This window comes from Mycteria americana, chromosome 2 (genome assembly GCF_035582795.1).
Source record: "Mycteria americana isolate JAX WOST 10 ecotype Jacksonville Zoo and Gardens chromosome 2, USCA_MyAme_1.0, whole genome shotgun sequence".
NCBI classification, from domain to species: Eukaryota; Metazoa; Chordata; class Aves; order Ciconiiformes; family Ciconiidae; genus Mycteria; species Mycteria americana.
The window spans coordinates 58,809,626-58,827,942 of NC_134366.1; the positions used below are offsets into that span (position 1 = coordinate 58,809,626).

An 18,317-nucleotide genomic window follows, 5' to 3' on the forward strand; every position below is an offset into this window, starting at 1 on the left:
TGACAAAATACAACAGGACAACTCTGAACTGCTGCAATATAACTTCGCAATCTACTATCCCTGTTCAAATGGTGTAATCATAGAATTATACAGCTGTCTTATTTTCCCAGAAAAAACATCCACAGTGAATTGAAGAGCCAAGCAAAACCACACCAAACCACATGTCCTGTTAGTTAAGAATCGGTAGTGCTAGGATTTCATTTTAATATACGCAGTTCAGAACAGCAGACATTGTACTGAAGTGACACTAACTTGATCTGTGTTTCTGACTATTGGGTTTCAGGTATTCATACATCTTATCTAATGAAGGCTTCATTCTCTCGGCAGCTGGATGAAGTATTCTTTACACGCAGTTGATTTTCTTGACATGAACAGATTTGTATGTAAAGAAAACAGTATCATACGAAGCAGCAAACAGAGTTGGGGGAAGTTCAGCTCTAAACCACCAAAAGGTTAGCTGGGTCCCTTAGCCCTGACCTAAGTATCAGATACCAAAAAAATAAAGCAGCATTTTGAGCATCATTAAAAAAAAAAAGGATTCATTATCTTGGTAATCAGTGCAAAAAATAACTGACATTAGAGTGGAAACTTCAGCTAAGGAAATTATTCAATCAGATCTCTTGGTAGTGGATTCTGATATTATCAGTTCTGACACCCAGCAACTATTTAGAGACAAATGCATTTTATCCCAATTAGTTCACCCCTTGTTGTAATGTAAATAATCTTGCAGGCATTTTTAAGATCAATGTATTGTCTTGTTTCTTGTTTTGTTCTTAGAGAGAGAAACCAACTCTTCAGATCAGCAGCCAATTTAATACACTTTCAAGGTAATGCAGGTACCATTTATATGTACAGCGTATACCACAACAAAACCACAGTATGATGCCAGCGCAATCTTTAAGAAAGTTTTCCCCTAAATCTCTGCAGAAAGCGGCCTTAAAAGAAAGCAGGGATTAGAGTGAGCTGGAAGGTAGGGAGGGGACTTACCTCAAACCCAGCCGAGTGGAAATCAGAGCAGTAATTCCGCAAGTCGGCAGAGTACACTTTTAGAGCTATAATGGTGTGAAGAAGTGCTGGGCAGCATTGCCTGAAGGCAGCACTAATACACTGATGACTAATGACTGGGCCATGCAGACAATGAATTTGGGGGCTGAAAACTAACAGAAACCGTGCAGTACCTTGACAAATGGGCTTTCAAAATTTCATTCATTGAATAACCTTTAAGCACAAAATTGGCTCAAGTTCTCTCGGGAATAACATGACACATGTTGTTGGACAATAAGTATTTTCCTTTTTAATTAAAACTATTACACCAAATACATAAACATGATTACAGTGAATAAAACATAAGAGTTAACTATTTAGCAGCTAGAAAAGAAGACCGGACCCAGAATTTGAGGTGCAGCACCATTCGTTCAGAAGGGTCAACAAATCCCAGGGTTAACTACCTGATTCACTGAAATTCACCCTTGGCAGAATACATTTTCCCTTCTTTGACACTTAAAGGAGAATGAGAACTTCAAAGGTATGTTTAATGAGCTGCTACAAATACAATTGGCTAAAAGAGGCTCAGAAATTATGTACTAAAAGCTGCATTGTGCTTAGAATTACAACTGAAAAAGTCTCAAAAAGTCAAGCCCCCATAAAACAAATCAAGCCTCATATAAACTTTGTAACCTTGTGTACTGACAAACACATTAAAAGAACAGAATCCCTCTTTAAAGAGGCTCTTTTTTTCAGTGCAACTCGACTTCCAATTTGAAAATAGCAATTTTGGCTATTTTTACAGACAGAATGAAATATCTAAAGTGTCTCTAAATTAACAAGTACCACTTGCTATAGACAGCATCGCCTTTAGCAGCTCCTAAAAACTTCAGAAAAGGATCTTAAAACAGGAAGCTTAGTGAGCTCATAAAACTGTTGTTGGAGCCAGGAACACATAGCATATTTAATCTGCAAACTGTGAGAGTCTACAATGATTTCAGCAAGATCTGAGGCATGCCCTCAAGGTTTGCTGGGATCTGGGATTAGGGAGTTGATAAGAACCCTCTACTGCCCATGGACATGTTTTTCTTCTGCAGTTAAACACAAATGCATAGAGACGTTTGACTGCTGCTTGGCGTTACTGCTCAAGTTATATAAAAGCTTTGCAGCTCCTTTTGCTGTCAATATATCAAAGTTTAAAAAAAATCATCAAAGTGTGAAATTTCATTTAAAGTCTTTGCCAGTCTACAGCTCTATTTCACAGACCTATCAAATAAAAGTAAAGATGAAAAATGCACTGAAAGAACTTGAAAAGTTTGCAGCAGCACCCATGCCCTATTTTTGTTTATTCTGTCTCATTTTATTTGATTTTAAAGTATAACAAATCAGTTCCCTTATAAAAATGACAAAGTCTAAAGGGAGGACGTCTATAAAACCTATGGTTAAAAGACAACTTGAAATCATTATTACAGCTGAACCTTTTGTTGAATAAAAAGCTTCCTCTGTAGCCATTTTAGCATTTTAATTGCCTAACTGCAAGTTGGCAGAAAATTTCTTGAATCTTCCAAAACAATCAGAATGACTACAGAATATGAGTGCCAGAAAAACTAAAGCCTTCTTCAAAGTATTCTTTAGCTAGGGATTTACAACAATTGCATAAAGAAGAAAAGTCTGACTTTTAAGATAATCTACTATAGTCTAAAAGCATTAACATTCCATTACTAAGGTTTTCCTGAGGATTTCATGACTCATTGATTCACTTTTCCTTCAAGCCTGCTTTTTCTTTGTACATTACTGTCTCCATATAGTTGAGTGCATGCAACACTGATCGTTAAACTGCTTCCTTCCATAACTCCAAATAAATCCTGCTTTAATAACCATCAGATTCCTTATTTATCAGGCAAAGATGACTAACTTTTCACTAGCACTGCAACACAGAAATATGCCATTCCTTCCTTGAATGCGCAGGGTGAAATTCAAACACGCTACGGGGTGCAGGTAATGGAATAGCTTTCCCAAAAACAAGGGAGGAAGTGTAACTGAAACTTTTATGGGTCAGTATCAAATGCACACATTTATCTTGTTAAAAAATTAAGTAATCTGCAAGATGAACAAATTAATGATATCTCAAAACTTGAGTATTTTGGTTTCTCTAACACCGATTCTGAAATAAGCAGAAATGATTTATAACCATCGATACTTTAATTTCTTAGTCACAAAATGTTTTTGTGTCTGAAAACGCACAACGTATCTTTCACAACTGAAGATTACTTATAGCAGTAAACGCTGTCTTGGCCACTGCACGCCTTCTCAAGCCAAAAACATTACTCAAGCAGGAAAATGCAGGTGATGTCTTTGTTTTGTAGTACTTCCGCAGAAATGCTTTGGAAAACAGCATGTCCTACTGAAAACCATGTGCAATTATCGGAATGCAAGAGTGCATTCATTTAGGCACCTTAAGCCATAGTTTTACTTCCACTGCTGCTTAAAAGAATATATACACTGAGGCAGTCCTTTTCTTACTCATTCTTCTTACTCATTCAAAATCACATAATCCTGCTTTTAAAGAAATAATCCTCCCCCTTAAAATAGCCTTCTCTCATAGTTACTATTATTTATGTTTTTAGAATTGGGCTATACACCAAACTGAAAGTATTTACATATTCGCTAGTTAAACCCAAACCTTCATTATATAAACAAACTCTCAGGAGGCTGCCTACAGTTTACATTGCTGAACTCATTCACCATTACTTCTAATATATATTTCCTCAACAGAAATACAGTGGTGTGGACATGGCAATTTTTACATTTTAAGGTTACTTTACTTTTAAAACACTGCATTCGTCTTCCTTCAAAATAATCATGACATATGTAATTAAGAAACTGTCAGATGATTATTAATTTTTAATAAAGGACCTAAATGAAATAATTATAGGAATCAATCAGTGAGGCACCTTTCCAAATTACAATGCAATTGCACAAATATTCAAACTACTTAAGGCCAGTTCTTGCAGATTTCAATCCGTAACCTCGCTGAACACATCAAAAACAATTTTGTAACACAGAGAAACTTGGTGATTTCTCACTATTCCCCCGACTTAAACAGTTTCAAAACAGATACCCACATCACGCGCAGAAAGAGGGGCAGCCGTGCCCTCTTAAAAATGTTTGTTGCTTTAACCAGCCATATATCTCAAGGCCTCTGAAAACAACTCGCTTCCAAGTTTTTCTGTAGCACACACAAAAGAAATGAAGTCTGCACGCTGAAGCTTAAAAAGATCACGTTTATTGAGCCTTGAAAATCAAGCGGGAAGTAGCAGGGGTGCGACGGTGATGAGTATTTTGCTGTGGGTTGCTACCTAATACTCCTTTAGTGAAGTAGCCTCTAAAACGTGACACCGTATATCAAACGGACAGCTATCCGTACCTTTGACTAAAAGGCTCTTTGAGATCCGTACAGTCCATCGTTTCAAACTGAAGTGGCAGCTGGAAAATGTGGAACAGCTGGCAAGGAGCTGAGAGAAAATGTTTTACATAAATATATCTACATACAAACTGGCAGAAGGCCACGGCCACCGTACCCACAGGACCGGATCAAAACTACGCACCAGAGGGTTAAAAAGAAATTTGGGGGGGGAATTTCCTTTTACCTTTTCTCTTCACGTGGTGCGAGGATTTGGGAGCGGGCACTGGCGGCTGAGCGCCGGCGAGCCCGTCCGGAGGCGCAGGAGTTGTGTCAACACCCCGACTTTACGGGCTAATTAAAATCGCAGAGGATTCTTTCTCCTCGGACCCTTCAAACTTGCGCGATGCGAGGACGGGCCGCGGTGCGGGCCCGGGGCGGCTCCGAGGAGCTCCCCCGGGGCGCCCCCGCCCCCCGCCCCACCCCCGCCGCCGGCCGCGGGCAGCCGCCCCGCTCCTCCCGCCTCGGCCCGGCCCGCCGCCGGCCGCCCGGCTCCCCAGCTTGACCCAGTGCCAACGGCGGCGGCGGCCGCGAGGAGCGGCGCCCCACGCCGCGCCGCACACGCCCCACACACAAAAAGGCGCTCGCAGCCCCGCACACCCACCCCCGGCCGGGACGCAGCTTGCCCCTTCCCCGCAGGGAGCCGCCGGCGGGGAACAACGGCCGCCCCAACGGCCGGGCCCCGGGCGCCCCTCCGCCCCGCCAGATGTGTCAGCGCCTTCTGCCCCGCTCCTCTCGCCTTTCCCCCTGCAAAGTTTGCGGCCGGCCTCCCGCCTCACGGGCGTGAAAATGCCCGGGACTTGCTCGGGGAGCGGGGCCGAGGAGAAGGGGGGGGATAAAAAAGCAGCTGCCGCTCCGCCGCGGGACGTGACCGGCCGAGCCCGGGCGGCGCGGCCCGGCCCCGGCCCGGAGCGGGGAATGCCCCCGCCTCTCCCCGCGCCCTCAACTCCCGCGCTCTGTGACAGCCATTTTGGGGGTTAGACCCCTCGCTCCCCCTACCCCCCGCCTCCAAGTTAGGGAAGCGGGAAGGGGGCCGGGGGCGGGGAAGGAGCGCTGGAAGACGAGAAGAAAGTGGCCCGGAGCAGCGCCCGGGGAACAAAGAACTTCTCGCCCAAGTGGGTACGTACCTGCCGCCGCCGCCGCTGCCGCCGGGCCCCCGCGCTGCCCATGGGCGAGGGCCGGGGCCGCCGCGGCTCGCCCCCGCGCCGCTCCCCCGCCGCCGCGGCTAGCGGGGCCGGCCCTCGCCGCGGCCCGCGGGCATTCTCCGGGGAGCGGGAGGGGGGGGACGGACACGGGACAGGGGCGGCAGAGGAGGGCCGGCGGGTGTTGTTGGTGGTTGTTTGATCCCTGCCCGCCTCCCGCGGGGAGCAGCCCGCGCCTCTGCCTCTGTGTGTGCGTGCGTGCGTGTGTGTGTGTGCGCGGATCCGACATCAGTTTCAGTGATCTTGTAATCTGATCCCTTCTGACTCACCCGCACTGACTGACATTTCTGATTTGGTTCAACAAAAAGAGCGGGGGGGGGGAGGAGAAAAAGAAGAAGAAGAGGGGAGGGAAAAAAAAAAAAAAAAGAACCCAAATCCACCGCCTGGTATCAAACAGTTTTCGGAGGGAAGGGGGGACCCCTCCGTCCCGTCCCGTCCCGACCGTCCCCCCCAGCCCCGCCGCCGCCGCCCGGCATTGTTTTGGCTCGGCGCAGCCACCGAAGGAGGGGAATAAACACATCGCGCCGAGATACTCACGTGTCGGAAAAGTTGTCCCTTTTGCTTTCCTCCCTCTCGCACACTCCTCTCCGCCGCCTCCTCCAAGTTTTACAGATGTTGCAGGGCTCCTCGCCGCCGCCCCCTCTTCCCAGCGCTGCCCTCTGGATCGGAGCAGGGGAAAGGCTCTTTAGGGATAACTCCTCATTCAAACACCCTCCGCTAAACTTTCCCCCCTCCCTCCCCTTCCTCGTGAGCGGCGGAGGGGGCTCCGCTCTCCTTCCCCCCTTCCCCCGGCCCGTTTGGGACGCGGCTGGCTGCTGCCCGGGGCGCGGATGCCCCGGGCCCGGCGGGAAGCGGGGCCGCCTGCCTGAGGGAGCGGCGGAGGGCGGAGGGCTGCGCCCCGGGGTGCGGGTCGGGCCGCGGCCTGGCGGGCTGCGACGCGCGCTCTCGGCATGACACCCCCGCTCCCCCCTTCCTCCTCCTCCTCCTCCTCCCCCGCCATCCCCCCGGCCCGGCCCGGCCCGCCCCGGCGGCGGCCCGAAGGCGGCGACACCCCGCCCACAGCCGGGAGGCAGCGCGGGGCGGCGGCGGGCCCCCCCGGAGCGGCCCCCCTCCGCCTCGGGTCGCGCTTCCTCCCTCTCCTCCTCTCCCGCTCCATCCTTCAGCTCAGCCTGCATCTGCAGCCCCGTTTCCCCGCGCCCCGGCGCGTTGGACCCCCCTTGCTCCCGCCGTGAGGGGTCGGGGCCTTCCCCACCCCCCAAAAAATCAGGGCTTTTGGGGAGAAAACGTGCCCTCCGGGTGGGTTTTCTGTGTCTGCCGCCGCTTCTGGCTTCACGTTTGCTCCGGCGCCGCAGGCTGACTTGACTAACGGACTTCAAGGAAAAGTTTCACCTAAGCCACGTGACGCTGAAAAATAGCGCTTTCGGGGGAAAATGCAAGCGTTGGGGCGAGGGGAAGGGTGGCAGCGGTGCGTTCACCTGCTCCTCTCCCAGCCTGCCTGCCAGCCTCCCCAGCGCCCTGCCGGGCTCCTCCGGCCTTCACACCGCAAAACAGCAGGGCTCCTCGCTGCCTCCAGCCTTGCCCCTCATCCCCGTCCTCCCCCCGGACTCCGTGTGAGCAGGTCTCCCACAGCAATGCACGCAGAAATAGCAGGAACTAGGATGCCAAAACTTATTTGTTCCAACATGTCCATCCTTCGGGAAATGATACCTCCTGACAAGACACCTTGCCTTTTTCTAGTCCCACAGATTGCTCGTCTGGTATTTAAGAAGTCTGAGAAACCATAAAGGAACGTTATCATAACCATTTTCCATCAAGTCAAAAGGTGGGGCTGGCTCTCAGGAAAAGCGTGTATGTTTAAGTTGTTGCCATCACAATGTCAAATACTTCATATGCACCTTTGTTCATAACCTGTCTCGCCACCGAGCCAAGTAAAGATTTGTTACTGATGCAGATGATTTAGCAAGGTACCTAAGCTCAGGCTACCCTAAGCATTTGAGAAGTCCCACAACAATCAATGGTTCTTGAAGAAAGGCATGTTTGCTGATGGAAATGAAAGACTGGCCTTTGATGCTGTGCATTTCGTAAAGCTTCCCTTAGTCTCACCATTGAAAATGTTCATTTTATTACAAAACAAAGCTGCAGGTATTTGGGGTGACTTCATTCATGAGGTTTTTTAGAAACAAAGAGAAGGCAGTTTTATCTGAGCCAAAGGCCACTTCAACCCAAATTTCCTCAGACTCACTGTTTTTTTTTTTACCTGGAAATCTTCTCTGGGTGCAAAGAGGTAGCTTTGGAGAGATGCCTATAATTTATGGATGTCCCAGGCATGGCCAGACCAATCGCACTGGCCATCCCAGGCATGCTCATTTCTCTGCACATTTTACAGCACCGGCCCAGTACACCGGGGCTTTCAGGACAGACACAGTAGTCTGTGCTACTACAGACACAGCCTTGACGGTCAGGGAGAGGTGCACATCATCCAACCTGCCATGCACACCCAGGACAGCAGATCCCCAACACCTGACTCCCAAGCACTGCGGGGAGTTAAAGGCAAGCACCAATGGAAAGGATGGCAGGTCTGTGAGCCTGCTGCCACGACTCCCTAGCCGGCAATTTCACCACGTACCAACGAGCAAATCTGCCCCTGCTCAGAATGAGGAGCACTTGGTTGCCCAACCGATACTGCTGACAGGCGTAGTGGGGAGGAGGCATGTGCAACAGCAGGATCTGAATATAGATATCAAGAGCTGATATTCTTCCACCTTTTTTCATCTTATAGGACTTCATTTTCCAGTCCCATTTTTCTGGGAAAATTTGGCTGTTTCATGATACTAGGATAATAGTGATACAGTACTGCGGATGTTTTGTTTTATATATATGTATGTATACCAGGGGGGTGGTGGTGTACAGAATGTTTAGGCAAACCTCTGGTCCCTTTAGAGATCCATTTAAGAGCTATGTGATTCCTTCAGCCCATAGTTCTCTTCTTTCTTTTTCTGCTTATTGCCTATTCCTTTGTATTTTTGCAATCAATTTTTTTTCTTAAACTTTTTTTTCCTCTTTGCATAATGAAAGCCCTTAAAAGTAACAGGGGAAATTAACCAACGTGCAAAGTGTTACTTTACAAAAGAAACAAATTAATGTGGAATATCCTGTTTGTCTAACCATTTATAATTCTGTATTGGTGATCTTAAGATACTAATTTTAACACTAGATAAGAAAGACATTCAAACAGGGGCATGATTTTAACTTGAGGGTAGCCCTTCAAATCAATATCCCTCTTGGACTTTTGAAAAAAGAAATTCCTATTTCCTGAGAGTTTGGACATCTCCATGTCATAAAAATGTATTTCATCTTTCTTCTTTTTATTTTATTCTGATTCACACCAGCTCTGTTCAAGGCACACATTTCTGATTTAAGATAAAAAACCCCAAACATTTCACTATGCTCAACTCCCACCAAAATTAAGACAGTCAAGAACTTTTAAAAACTAAAGAGCAGAGAGAATGCTTTGAGCTCTGCTTACGGAAAAAAAAGACTCCTGACGCATTTCTGAGCAGTGAAAGTCTTGAGAGAAGGGAAACACAGAAACAACAACCAAGGTTTCTGCCTGTGCCTGTCTGAATGGTCAGGCCAAGCAGAAAATAAAAACCAACGGAGAGTGGGTGACATTTGCCATTTGAAACGTATTGTAAATGTTTCAACACCTTGACAATGAAGCACATAACAGAAGCTTAGAGCATCCAAGACCCTTCAGCAAAACAAAATGAAAATGGGCAGCTCTCTTTAGGGAGGTGCCTTTCCTAACATCTTTCATGTCTGCTTCAGAGGTATCATACTTGCAAGATGCAACAGCAAGACAAAAACTATATATTAATAAAATGTAATGATTTTTCCCCACGTCTGGATTGCCCCTCCAAGAGAAACTGGCCTCTGGCATTTGTCTATGATGTTTTCCTGCAAATAGGAATTGGCTCGTGTGGAAGACCTGTTGGTCAGTGCCAAACCCATCTCTCTGACAGAAGATACCACAACCACAGGACATTTCTGCCAAAAGTTATATCGCGCACAATACTCCTGCATTTCTTCAGCCTACCTTTTGTCTCCACTTCTTCTCAGCCTATGCCTTGAAAATTACAGGCCTCCAGGCTGTGTGCTTATATCCCCTTTTTGTTGCACCCGTTGTTCCAGGAAGGCACAATCAGAAGGAGCAGGCGCTCTGCTGACATAAGCTGCAATGCAAAAGGCCTGATATTAAGTCACACCAAGAGCCAGTCGTCCCACCACTCCCAGTTGCACCACCCTCCACTTTCTCTCCAATCCCAGTGAATACTTGGCCTCTGGAGGCTGCTGTCTTCAGGTTTCCTGGTACCCGCTACCCTTTGGGCTTCCCACCCCCTCACATGCACACAATTTGGAGCATGAGCATCAGCATCAGCACCCCCCTCCCCCTCAGCAGCCAGACACCCACCTGGCTGTTGCTGGTTATCCAGGTAAGTGTCACCTCCTAGCAGATAAAGCTATCAAGATAATAATGTTTTTGCAATGTTTTAAGGCAAATACCTTATTGGAATAAATTCTGTGAAATGGGCACATCTGCTGCGCTTTCCCAGGGGCAACCTCAGGGAGCACGGGTGGAGCACTAGAATATGGAGCAATCACACTGATTTCTGGTCATTTATGCAATATCCATCACAAGAGAACTTGGCCAGTGCATCTTGCTCCCACCCATGCAACCCTCTTGTTGCATGGCTGTCTAGTACAGCAGAGAGGATCTCAAGAGGTAGCTGGTGGCAGAAAAAGAGGGGTGTGAGGTGGTACCATGTCAAAATCCTCGGAGTCTGCAGAAGGAGCAGACTGAGGTGGGATGCAGAACTGGAGTGTGGAGGTGACCAAATTTGGGAGGGATATAACAGTCAGGGCAAAAACCTTAACTGCAGTACTAAAAGGGAATTGATGTAGAGAAAGCAAATGGGTAGATGGGGTCTGAGTAGGGAAAGAACTAATTAGTTGGAATCTCTTAGTTGTGAAAGAAGTTATAAACTGATGTATCACTGCACACTAGTCTAATTTAGGTCTTTGGTGGAAGCCAAATTTCTTTTACTTTTCTGTGAGAAAGGCAGTATAGTACCTGCTATATTCCTGGAGGAAGACTGGGAGATGGACTACTGAACTTTAATAAAAAATTTGGAGCCAATATCATGATCTTTCTTGCAGTATGCTTGCAATTTTTTACCATTCTAGATTCATGGCAATATAACGTAACATTGTCATGTTGTGGAACATACCTAAACTTACCTAAATATTGCAGACCTGAAGTTTGTTATTTACTTACTCGTAATTCTTTGCATTTCATTTGTCTTATAAGGTTAAACTGGTCTTATGAACTTCACTATCAATTTCCCTTTCAGAATTTCTTTTGCTGACATATTTCAGTTTCCAGCCTCACAGAGAATTTTGTTTTGCTTTAGATTCTTTCATTATTTGGAGTTTTGATTGTTATTAGTGCCATTGAAAAAAAAATGGAAAATTGTCAGCAAATATCCAGATCTTTCAAAATAACAACCCTCATTCAAGAGTCTGAATTTTCTGAGGATTGTCACTGTAGCCCTTCACAGTCTTTGATATACATCATTCCTTCTGGTGGTCCTTAGCAAGGAACCTCTGTGTCTTTCTACTTCTAATAACGTTGGGGATGCTACTAGATTTCAGTGGAAGAAGGACTGATCCCTAGTGATCAGGATTATCTTTCTGCTCTAGCAGATCATCTTTTATCCACCATCCTCTTTCTCTGAATGTCTAATCTAACTAATCTAGCTCGCTATTTATAACATATTCATCACTAGGTTTTTTGAATGCTGTACAATAAAATCAAACGGGTCAAGGCCCAGTGATTTTTTTTATCCCCTTCCATCTTAAATATGTAAGGATTTTTTTTTTTTTAACTCTGCTGTGATTGCTGAAGGAAAACTAAGGCAAAAAGCTAGGTTTTACACATGGATAAAAAGAACATTAGTTTCTGCAGGAATTTCTGTACTTTTGGGCTGGCTACATAGAAAGCCTGAGCTCTCCAGCTCTTAAATATAAACTTGTGTTCAAGGTACTTTTACCCTCTCTGACTTCAGATGTATGGTTGCATTAAAACACTTCATTATTATGAACACCATTTTAATAAGAAAAATGTTTTCTTTTTTTTGATGTGTGATATTTTGGTATATGACCATAAACATATCAAACAAACAAGCACCCTGTGTTTCCTTTGTTTGCTATTTAAAAGCACCTCATACATGTTAATTATCAGGCAGGGAGCATACGGGGAAAAGCACGGTCTCTCTAACAGGCTACATCCAATAAAGACACCAATATCATAACATTCCGTGCAGAACAAGCATAAATAATCTGTTTATCTTCTTTTTGCCGTGCTATAATAAGAAAAGAAATTGCTAACGGTGCTGATATTTAGGTTGTTATAATTAGATAGATCATCATTAACATCCTCTTTAAATGATCTGGGATACTTTCAACCTCTCTCTAGGGAATTGTCTCAGCTTCTTTCCTGACTGAGCCGTCGGACTACATGTAAAGGATTTAGCAGTATTTTGCAGGGTGTAGTTACAAGCCCTACTACAGGAGCTGGAGTTTATATAGACTCTTCTGGCAGAATTTAAACTGGTTCCTTGAATGGAATAATTTTTATCAGAAAAAAGTTTTTTCCTAGCATACCCAATCCTACTTTAACATTGCCTAGTTGTCCTGGTTTCGGCTGGAATAGAGTTAATTTTCTTCCTAGTAGCTGGTATAGTGCTGTGCTTTGGATTTAGGATTAGAATAATGTTGATAGCACACTGATGTTTTAGTTGTTGCTGAGCAGTGCTTACACTATGTCAAGGACTTTTCAGCTTCTTGTACTGCCCTGCCAGCGAGGAGGCTGGAGGTGCACAAGAAGCTGGGAGGGGACACAGCCAGGACAGCTGACCCCAACTGGCCAAAGGGATATTCCATACCATGACATCATGCTGAACAAAAAACCTGAGGGAACTTGGCTGGGGGGGGGGGCAGGGCCGCTGCTCAGGAACTGGCTGGGCATTGGTCAGCGGGTGGTGAGCAGTTGCATTGTGCATCACTTGTTTTGTGTATTTTTTAATCATTATTATTATTTTCCCTTCCTTTTCTGTCCTATTAAATTGTCTTTATGTCAACCCACGAGTTTTACCTTTTTTCCGATTCTCTCCCCCATCCCACTGGGAGGGGGGAGTGAGCGAACAGCTATGTGGTGTTTAGCTGCCTGCCAGGTTAAACCACGACACTAGTATAATTGTGTCAGTCATGGGTGGGAAATATCACATATATAAAGGATCCGTCAAAATGTCTTTTTTTTTCAGTTGTCAATGCAGTGAATTGGAAATACACATTCTGAGGTGAAACATGGCATTCAGACACTCCCCTAGGAAATTACTAGGTTTTTCCCTAAGCCTTAAATCTACTAGCCAACATTTTAGAGTTAGAGCATTCTCAAATACCATGGAAAGATTGCAGTCTTCAGGCTTTTCATCAGCCTCTTAAATAATTATTTCAGTAGCTGGTGGATGCCCATTGTCATAGTTCAAATGCACATACAAGGGATTTGTTTGCTTTTTTTAATGGCAACAGGAAAAATAGGTAAACACCATCTAAGTAATTTCATTGTGGCCTTACATATCTATAATGAGACTGCTTAGTGAGCATTTGCAAATGTCTTTTTCATAAAGTTTTAATGCCCTACTACTACACTACTAGCAGAGCATCCCCAGTTAAAGTTGTCCTGGGTAAAGTGTGACAATAACGGTTGTAAATCAGGTAGCCTTCCATAGGCATTAAGGAGCCCCTGAGAACTGCTAGTTTATCCTCTCTGGCTACCTGGATGCAAACTCCGATCTAGTCAGGAATCCAGCCAGTTTACTGGCCTTAATCTGTCCTTAGTGGACATTTGTCCTTACAGAAAGACAGAACGCAACATCTTTGATGATATCTAGACAGGAGACATCTGGGATTAGTGAATCTAAAGTATGAATTTCTCATCCACCAAGACCTCATGTGATATATCTATCTATATCTACCTCTCTCAATCTTTCAGTCTCACAGCTAACTGTGTACCAGTTGCTGGCTTACTCCCATTGTGAATGGGACACTGAGCTGTGCACCTACCAAATGGCTCAAATAAAATGCATATGCTGCACCGGACGATACTTTGAAGTGACTGTTGGTGACTTTGCTCCCACCTTTACCCCTGGCATTATGCCCCATATCAGGCTGTGGTTCAGAAATACAGTAAGTCTAGCTTTATAGCTTCTAGTACTGGACCACTTCAATATAAAGCTATTCTGTTGGTAGAAAGTCAGGGCATCAGAAAACACTAACAAGCTTGATCAGTCAGGACTTATACCAGGTGACAGATTTTCTGTTCCCCTGCAGCCAGCTTAAAACCAGCACAAGCTCTGTATCTGGTTAATTCAGCAGAAGGGTGGTCAGTACTCATGGTAGGTCAAGTTAGTGCTGGTGTGTGACCCAGCAGCACGCACAGCTCTCATTAATGACAGAGGACAACAGTCCCACACACACATACACACACATATACAAAAATGCTTCTATAGCCTTTCATTTCCCCTATAGTTATTTTTCCTTGCATGTCATTTATGTAGACTATTTGGGTCATCTCTTTTCCTCTTCTGTAATGAAGAACATTCACAAGAGCCTGGGAGGAACTGCTCAGCAGGAGACTTGCACTGTTTCACGAGGGACTAACCTGAATTACACCTCTCTGCTCCCCAAATTGGAGGTTTCGGTAACGCCTTATTGGGAGACAAGAAGAAATCTGCAGCTTAAGTTCATGCAGTGGTGTTCAAAGGGAAGCAAAGACCTCGTACTTCAGAAAAAAAAAAAAATACGCACTGATGTGCCCTGTGTCCTTTTAGCAGAGCTTACTGCTACACCCTTGCCTATGTACTGTTAGCAAAACAAGCCAACCAAAAATGGGATCCCAGGACCACAACTGATCCCGCAATTTGCCCCCCGGTTTTGAAAATACCCTCATATTTAGTTCTTTGGTACTACTTCTTAAATTTCTCAGCTGCAAAACTGAGAAAGATAAAATACAGTAAAGTTGAGCTCCCTCCGTCCAGATTGGAGGTCCTGGACTGAAATACTAAGCAGATAGTTCTCAAAATTACACCTAGTTAGTTACACAAAGTGGAAGTTTGGAGAGGAGCCCGGTGTAAAACCAGCCGTCCCCAGCACCGGTCTGGCTGCAATCCCCACCGCTAGCAGTCTGAAGTCAAATACAATGCCAGGTGGTAGCTAACAGTAACTGAACTTTCTGCCTTTTTTCAATGTCCTTCAGCAAGCTGGGGCATCCAGGGACTTGCAAGTCTTAAGTGAAAGCAGATGTCACATTTTGATTCGGCAATTATTTTTACCATTCGTGTCAAATACGAATCTTGCCTCCCAATTTAGCATCAAGGCTCCCGGGTTTCACTGAAGTCAGTGGAATTTTTGCCATAGGCTTTGATGGGCATAAGGGTCGTAATTTCAACAGTAAATTCTGTTGAATTTACCAGAGTTACCCCCACAGTTAAAGTAAATGGTAATTTTTTGTATGTTTGCAGGATTTCACCCTAAGGAAGCTATTTGGAAAATAAGGAATAGAAGAGCATTTTCCTTATGAAATTAGGATACATTGTTGACATGTTTCAAATTTGTCAACAGTTGGCAGGAATTATCTAAAAAATACTTAACAAACGGAGAGATGCATGTTATTTTGCTTGAACCTAAGAGGTTTCAGTCCTGCAGTGCTCAAGCAAACAAAGTCTGTGAAATTTTACTTGAATAAACATTGCAGGCTGGTGCTAACTTGTTTTTGGTACTGACACAGCCCAGCAATTGGCCAACCAAGAAAACACCAGACAAAGAAAACAATGTGAGAGGTGCTATAATATATAGTCCTGCCTTTCGAGCCAGTAAGACAAAACCAAACACAAGTTTTGCAAAAATCACAAGAGTTTTTAGGCAGGAAATATCACTTCACGATCTGTACATTTACCCAGCACAGTAAGACCAATGCTCCATCAAAGGCACTAGAACATTTTACAATGGAGACCAACCATGGTTTTATGATTATCGTCATCAGTTCAAGTAACCACCACAAATAGCTACAGAGAAAAAGCAAGCTTGCAGGATATCTCAAAATGAAAAAATAAGCAATAAGACAAACAAGCTAGAAAAAATCCCAAGCCACATAGAATCGTTCCAGGTATTCATTTTACATGCATTTAGGGTGAAGCACAATCCAAAGGAAGAACGCCAACTACTATAAATGTGCATCTATCCTATGTTCATTGTAAGCTTTCCACTTTTCCCTTTCCAAAAGCATAACCATGGTGAAGATGGATGAGTCCTTTCTCTTTTCCTTGATTTATTATTTTACCCTCTCAATTTTATTCTACCCCCTTTTTTTTTTGTTTAGTTTGTTGAACTATTAAACTAGATTTGGAAATCAGATTCTTCCTACCTTTCAAAACAGTAGTTAATAGAAGCACAAATGGGATCTAAACCACTTTCATTTTTATATAGCTTTGTGAATATATTGTGTGACTGATGCACATGGTACCACACAGTACATAATCACAATAGAGGCATCAAAGTGTTTGAAACCAATGAATTGGGCTCTCATATGTCATGAGATGTGCTTAAAAAAGAATATTCAAATACAACCAAAATACTACTAAAATCTCCTCTGGTTAGATCAGTTAGTGAAGAGTATGCTATAAAAATTGAAACTGCACTAGACTTGCAAGTTTTGCTTTGAAACTGCAAAGGCAGGGAAGACACAGTTAGAGCAGAACAATAGCTGATGCTCGCATGATTCTGGGATCTGGAGTTTGAAGAGAGAGAAATAAGTACTCACAAAACCCCACATGATATAGCAGGATACCTGAGCTAAGATTGGAAATCTGAGGACACTGCACAAGGGAATTTAACAAAGCTGATAGGAATCGAGGGAAGGTACTTTTCGTTTTCCTAAGTAGATAAAACAGAGAAAATTCATAAGCAGAAGACAGTAACATGATCAAAAGATGACAGAGAGCTCTACTCATCCTTCACCATATACAACTTCATGACTACTCATACCATGGCCCAGACTTAGATAAGATCAGCTACTGGATGGAAAACAGAAAAGTAAAGAAACAAGATAGAAATAATGCTGGTGAGCAGACAAAAGAGCTTTATGGAGAACTTGCTGCCATGATACTGTCTCCTTCACCTAAACGTATATAAAAGCATTTGGTCTGTGCACTCCACTGTTCACAAGAGCTTCTTCCTTACTCACACTTGTGAGCAGACATCATGTCAACTCCACTTTAATGGGCTAAAAGCTCGTCCTCCAGTTTGAACTTCTCATCTGGACATCGTTGAGAGTCCTTGTGTTGCAATTCACCCGTCCTAAAGCAGGTGACTAAGACAAGGTAGATGAATCAGTCTCTGGAAATCCAGGGCCGATTAATCTTGCCGACTGCAAGGAAGTCACAGGAGGAGGTTAGGCACAGGCATCCGGCTGCCCCAGCACTGCCTGGTGAGACAAATCCCACCTTGCCTCTGACCTTCCAGCTCCCTGAGCAGTGCTTTCTTCCATCTGTGGTTCCTTCCTGGCAGCCAGTGACCTCGTCTCAGACTTCTGCATTTGCCTTCTTCACCTTTGGCTGATAAAAGTGCCCCATACAATACTTCTACTATAATAACATAAAAAGAACCCTGCTCACAAAGCCTCCTCAACAGCATAGACTACTGCAAGCAAATCAAGCCTGTCCTTTATCCTCTATACTCGCTTCCCAAAGAACCCCAAAGAATATGAGATTCGTCAGCTTACTGTAGCTAAAAAACATGCCTAATGCTTCGAGGTGATAACCATAATAATAACATCTTTCCTCAGACACGCTGGAGCCTACCAGAGTGAACCTGGTTTGTATAGGAAACTGGGGTAAGGCAACACTGAGAAACAATTTTTACTGTCTTCTGTTCCAACCGCAAAGCTGCGAGCTTCTACCTGCCATCTCCGTACAGGGAGGAGAAGCATAAACAATTAAAAACAAACAGAAAACCTCCAACTGTCAAGGTAGACCTCCAAAGTCTGCGTGCAGTAAGACAACAAACAGGGTTTGCTCAGCTCTGTGGAGCTTGGAAAAGGTACGACTTACGAGCGATATGGAGGAGGAATCGTTCTGAGGTGGAGAAGAGGAAAGCTTAATTTATAGTTATGCCCCTCCAAACCCCATCTATCAGGCTAAAGCGTGATTAATTTGTTCTACCGTGTTGGGTTGTGTAAGAGGATGTGCTAAGCCCTAAAATAAGAGCAGCCTAATGTCACTCAGTATATCAAACCATTAAAAGCTCCTTCTTCCAGAGCCCAGCCTACTCAAGGAGGTATAGACAGCTAGCAATCTTTGGTGTACGATCTTAGATGAAATTGTATCACTCCTTATATCTATTCATAAAGAACAGAAGCAACGGCCAGAGAACACACACTTTATTAAAAAATTCTTGGATCATACATAAATTCCTTTGGTATTGATATTCTTTATATACCACACAAAGAGCAGCATATCTTTATGGTCTAACCCAGGCAATTTCCATGGAGC

At 44.4% G+C, this 18,317-nt stretch overlaps 1 protein-coding gene across 7 annotated transcripts in view; it reads right to left on the reverse strand.

Moving 5' to 3' along the window:
- The window catches only part of GLI3 (GLI family zinc finger 3), a 215,829-nt gene extending 209,218 nt beyond the window's left edge, over positions 1 to 6,611 (reverse strand). For 3 of the 7 annotated variants that reach the window (XM_075493586.1, XM_075493585.1, XM_075493579.1), the window contains exon 1: positions 6,187 to 6,611. The gene's annotated coding sequence lies outside the window, so the exon portion shown is untranslated. Of the gene's footprint in view, positions 1 to 5,574; positions 5,941 to 6,186 lie in introns of those variants that run through there. The other 4 variants (XM_075493580.1, XM_075493583.1, XM_075493581.1 and 1 more) reach the window with 2 other exon arrangements.
- Positions 6,612 to 18,317: the final 11,706 nt, after the last annotated feature.